This window comes from Trypanosoma cruzi, genomic scaffold, assembly GCF_000209065.1.
Source record: "Trypanosoma cruzi strain CL Brener 1047053516407 genomic scaffold, whole genome shotgun sequence".
Lineage (NCBI taxonomy): Eukaryota > Euglenozoa > Kinetoplastea > Trypanosomatida > Trypanosomatidae > Trypanosoma > Trypanosoma cruzi.
This window is the reverse complement of record NW_001849139.1, coordinates 1-5,017: the sequence shown is the minus strand read 5'-3', so window position 1 is coordinate 5,017 and position 5,017 is coordinate 1. Positions and strand designations below refer to the sequence as shown.

General features: G+C 55.7%; 8 annotated features.

The window, feature by feature from the left end:
- Window positions 1-1,516: a mobile genetic element.
- Window positions 1-1,659: a sequence feature (areas merged during assembly that could not be assigned to a particular haplotype. This can correspond to areas where the two haplotypes were merged or to regions with more than two copies in the genome that were merged during assembly.).
- Window positions 1,335-1,359: a sequence feature (AT_rich).
- Window positions 1,338-1,516: a mobile genetic element.
- Window positions 1,594-1,613: a microsatellite.
- Window positions 1,648-4,381: a mobile genetic element.
- Window positions 1,660-1,718: a mobile genetic element.
- Window positions 1,660-5,017: a sequence feature (areas not merged during assembly with more than two copies in the genome that could not be assigned to a particular haplotype).

Genomic DNA, 5,017 nt, shown 5'->3' with positions numbered 1-5,017 from the left:
TGAAGGGCGCCTGTATTGTGAGTAATTCACTCTCGGACGCACATTGCATGTAGATGCCTCGTGTCCAAAAATATGACAACGTTGGCATCGCACAGTGCGTTGGGTTTCTCGCCGATCGACGAAAAGCTGGGCAGCCCTGGCATAAGCGTCCGTCTGGTGAACAGCGGTGTAAAGACGGGCGCGCAGTTTGGAAAGCCGGATGCCGGGATCGGACGCGATTGTGAGCTGCATCCGGAATGTATTCAGTAGGGACCTCCCCAAATTCATGATTCGATCGGTGGGATCCTGCAGGCCTTCCAGCGCGCTGATCCACTCGACCAAATTGTCAAAGGCAAGTTTAACCTGCTCGTTGTCCTGTTGCCAGCATTGGTATGCACACCGGAGGTCGATAATGACTCCGGAGGCGCCCTCATTCCATACACGCGTGGGCCACGTGGTGACGTCGAATGCGCAGAAACTGCGGTCCTCTTCCATGGGTAATCGGGCGTCCAGGGGAGAAGTGCGGGAGGGCAACGGCGTGGAGGGGTGGAAATGTGGTCTCGCAGCATTACCGTGAGGGGGCCTGTGAGCCGCCGAACTGCGTCGGGCCGCACTGCTAGGCATGCCTCCTGCCATCAAGATATCCGTTTGATGCGGTATTGTAGTTACGCCATCGTTGGCAACGTGTCGAGTAGCGGGGGACTCGTCCCGCCCCGCCGTCTCCGCATCCCGCGCAGTTTGTAGTGCGTTAAGGCGTGCCTCCCGTTCCTGGAATTGACCAGTGAGGACTCCCAAGTTGAATTCGCGCTCCCGTAATTTGGCGCGATCGGCCTCCAACTGCTGTCGTAGTTCTAGGACCTGGTTGCCGGCCCCGGCGATATTGGATTCCCTTACCGATGGGTTAATTTGCGCCTCCTGAAACTCCGAGTTAAGCTGAGCATTTCGATTCTGCACGTCCGCGACGGCGTTCGCGTAATCAATATTCAGGCGCTCCCTTTCAGCAGTGATGAGCCCTTGTTGGTGCCCCAACTCCCGGGCTGCCCCCATAGCGGGCAGGAGCACGTGTGTCTCAAAATTAGGGATCTGAGGCGCCCGTAGATTCGCAATATGTCCAATGATAGTAGAATCCTGCCATGCCTTAGAGAGAGGTCCATGGAACAGGCATAAGCCTGTGGATGATGGGGCCACAGTTAACGTCTCATCCGACATATGGTTACCATTAATGAACGTCATCTGCACCTGGGTCTCGCCACATTGGCACACCATGTCCCAGAGACGGGCGCCAATACCACACCACTCGGAGGGTGTGTAGGGAACCAAAGTCATTTCCTTAAACTTACCTGGCTGTGTGTCTGTAAAAAATAAAATTAAAAATATTATCCGGCCTCTATCGGTTCCCGCCCCTACAAAGTCGCGTTCGTCCCAAAAGATTCATACGGTAGAAAGTATCATAAAGAATGCATTCATTTATCAGGATATACACATACATTAATTAAGTTAGCCAGCTCTCCCGCGATCATTCTTTTCACAAGCTCCTAAAATCAAACAAAACGGAAAAGAAGAGGGGTGAATGGAAAAACTGTGGGTCCGTCAAATCATAAAATTTTCCACCACATATATATATATATATATATTCGGAAAGCCGCTCCCGTGACGTAGAGCAGTGTATTCGGATTGGGGACATTTATTACCCACGACGTGAAAGAATTTGAGCTCCTCCAGCCACAAGACCCCGCCGCTCCCCTTCGCAAGTTCCACCCCTTCGCTAATTCCTCAAGTGTGAAAACACGACCGCGTGATATGCCGTCTGCGGGGTTTTCCGCAGACCGTACTTAAGCAAAGAATGCCTTTATTCCGCGAGGGTCCAAAAAACCATATATCCGTTTCAGCTCCCGCGTCATGGCGTGTGGTTTTGAGCTGCCCTTATTCGCAGCTCCTTGCAGCGAAGTATTGCTCATCCAAACGTCGATGGTGCGTGGCAGGATGGCGGAAAAAGCCAATAGGGCCAAGCGTACCGCGCGCCTCGGCCTGCATGATGCGAAAAGGCATCTTCTTCCATTTTCCTCCGGCAATTTTAACATTGCTTGAATCTGGAATGAAGACGGCTCCCCATCCATGGAGCGATGCGTCCCTGATGATGGCGGCCGACGCCTTTTCCGTGGGCTCGATGATTCGCGTACGGTTGTATCCTCGATGATGTGTCGCAGTCTCTCGCCCAAGCCAACCGCTGCCGGCTGAATTTTCGTCGGGGATGTCTCCTGCACAATCCCCCGGTCAAGTGCCGATAATCGTCGTTGCACTGCCTTGATGAGAAAGCAGTAGACACATAAACACGTGCCCAAAATGGCAGCCGCGTACAAAAAACGTGACGCCACAACCTCCATTTCCGCGATGGTCAAAGAATTCAGCGCCGGCATGGCGCGTACAGAGCGGACAAACTTGTCACTCAGGGATACCGCCCGGTGAGTGTGATCAAACTGCACCCCCAGGAAGGTGTACTGCGCAGCACCCGATTCGCGATCCTCTCCTATCGTGGCGCGACGGCCGACCGCATTACGAAGCACCTGGGCTTCTCACCGTGTCACATCGCCTATCGACCCTGCAATGCGTATATTACCGATCCAAACGTCGACACGCACCAATGGAGGTGCAGCCCAGAGGAGGCGAACCACCGTCGTCACCACCGCAATCGCCGAGGTAATAATAATCTGGAGAATTTCTGGGCCGGCCTTGTATGCCATTGGGAGCCGTGTCAGCTCCACCAGCGTGCCGTCCTCCACGCGGCATCGAAAGAGATGCCGAGTCTCCCGCGGTAAAGGGACTTGCAAAAAGGACGCCTTTAAGTCCAGGCAGGAAGCGGCCTCAGCCATCACAGGCGGCAAATAATGGGAAATGTGTAGAAGAGGAGCATCAGCCTCATAAGCGTCGTGTCTGTTCCTGTCGCGTGGCCACGCGATCCATCGTCGTCGCAAACCGGTGGGTTTCTCCTCCACAACCAAAAGGGTATTATCTATCCGCCTGTTCTTGCAGAAAAAGCGTCCTCGATTATTCCCGCTTCCTTCAGCAATCGCGCGTCGGCGACTGGAATCCTCCGTGAGCTTTCGCGCGCCTTGCCGGAGGAGGGCAGAGGGAAAGGGGACCGCCCGACGAGTCCCCATACTTGCACGAGTCTCTCCAGGGTAGCCGGGTGCAATCGGCTCTGGATCCACTCCAGATTCAACACGGGCACGTTGACTTGTTGCTGCGGCGGGATGGTTCGTGCGTCTTGTGGAGTGGCCGGACGCGTCCTTGGCTCGCGTCGCGTTATAGTAGCAGCGCAATGATAAAAAGCATGAAAAACGCCTCTCTCCTTTCAACCAGAGTTCATGCCCTTCGCAGTTTTCCCTTCACATCAATGCGAGCAGCGACGACACCTGGGTCAGCATTGTGGTGTACCTCCCCAAATATCAAACAGTATTCTGGGGAAGGTCGAACGGGTCAACGTGCATCGCCAACTGCAAGATCACGTGTGGGTCAAAATTGCATGTCTCCACGATTGGAGCTGCGTGCCTCAACGCACCCTGTTTTGTGGAGTGCGCCGTGGCATTCCAAGGAGCCAGAGGTCGCTCCACGTGAGCAGTCGTAAGATTCGTAAGCTTTCGTTGCGTCGAAGTGTCCTGCATAACGTTATAGTGTCGAACGCGTCCTGCCCTCGTATCCTGACGAACCGCAAAGCTCGGCGGGAGTCCGCCCTCGCCGTCATTGACGCCACTGACCAATCCAAAATTATGCTCCCGTCCGGCTCCAGCGTGAAATTGTTGGGAGTTAAGGCTGCAATCTCGGAACGACAGCTCGCCGTTATCCACGCAGGTCAAAAAACAACACGTTGCTTCCAGTCAGTCCGGCTGTGGATATATCCATCCACCCATTCCCTTGTCAAGGGGCGCGCCTGTTTCCTCTCCAATCGCGCCGCAACCCCTTGTAACCCCAGAATCACCATGTCCAGCGGGGTTCGATCCATTTGCAACACGGACCGCAGCATCCTGGCGTGCCGCACTCTGGACTATGGCGCCGCATCTAATATTGCCGCCAAAAGGGCGCGCAGCCCTCCTCGTTGATCGGCTGTTCGCGCGTGCGGCATAAGGTTGTGAATTGCCCCGCCAGAGGCCTTCTCTGCTACCACACTGACAGCGCACACAATTCGCGAGCCGCCTCGTTCGCTCTCCTCGTATGGGTGCTCCAAAGCGGGGATGTCGGTGCTTCGTCGTACCACAGTCGAGCGTCGTTATCGGATAAGCTCCATTGCCCTTCCCGACGATTGCGTCGGGCGATTTGAGAGGTCGGGCGGAGTGTCGGCGGGGCGGTGCGACGCCTGTGGGTATTGGTGGGTGGTGGTGGAATGGATGGGGCTGCCGTAGTCCGCCGCCCACCAGCAGATCCACCAGCCGTCTGCTTCCCGTCCGCCCACGCCGCACGCACGGCTGCGCCGCCTCTACCCTATGCGCACTGCTACAGGAGAACACAAGCAGAAAAAGAAAAGGCTGCGTCGTCAACAAGCAGGGGCCATGTACCATTGGCGTTGCCCCGCCCACTGGGTACATCAGCGGCGGGTGGAGCGTCACGGCACGCAATCTCCCCACACCGGGAGCCACACCACCGGCACCGACAGCGGTCGCACCGTGGGACGCTCCGTTCACAAGAACATCACACACAGACGAAAATACATCTCCAGCGGCTCCAAAACGCAACCACTCACCACGAGTTGAAGGCTCAGGCGTGGAAAAGACGAAACAAGCAACAAATACACACAGAACTACAGAAAATACTGAATCTGTCCACCTCCCAATTGCAAAAATAACAGAATTAAATGTATAAAAAAACACAAACTCACATACATCTTCCATTGACGGCCCGACCCACACACGCACATCCTCTCCACATGCTCCCAGCAAAAGCACACCCGCAGCACAACGCAACAGGCGCCCGCTGGCTCTACCACCGCCTCCCGCACGCGGGTCGAGGGCAGGGAGTGGAACGCCCCACAGGGGCACGGGGCGGT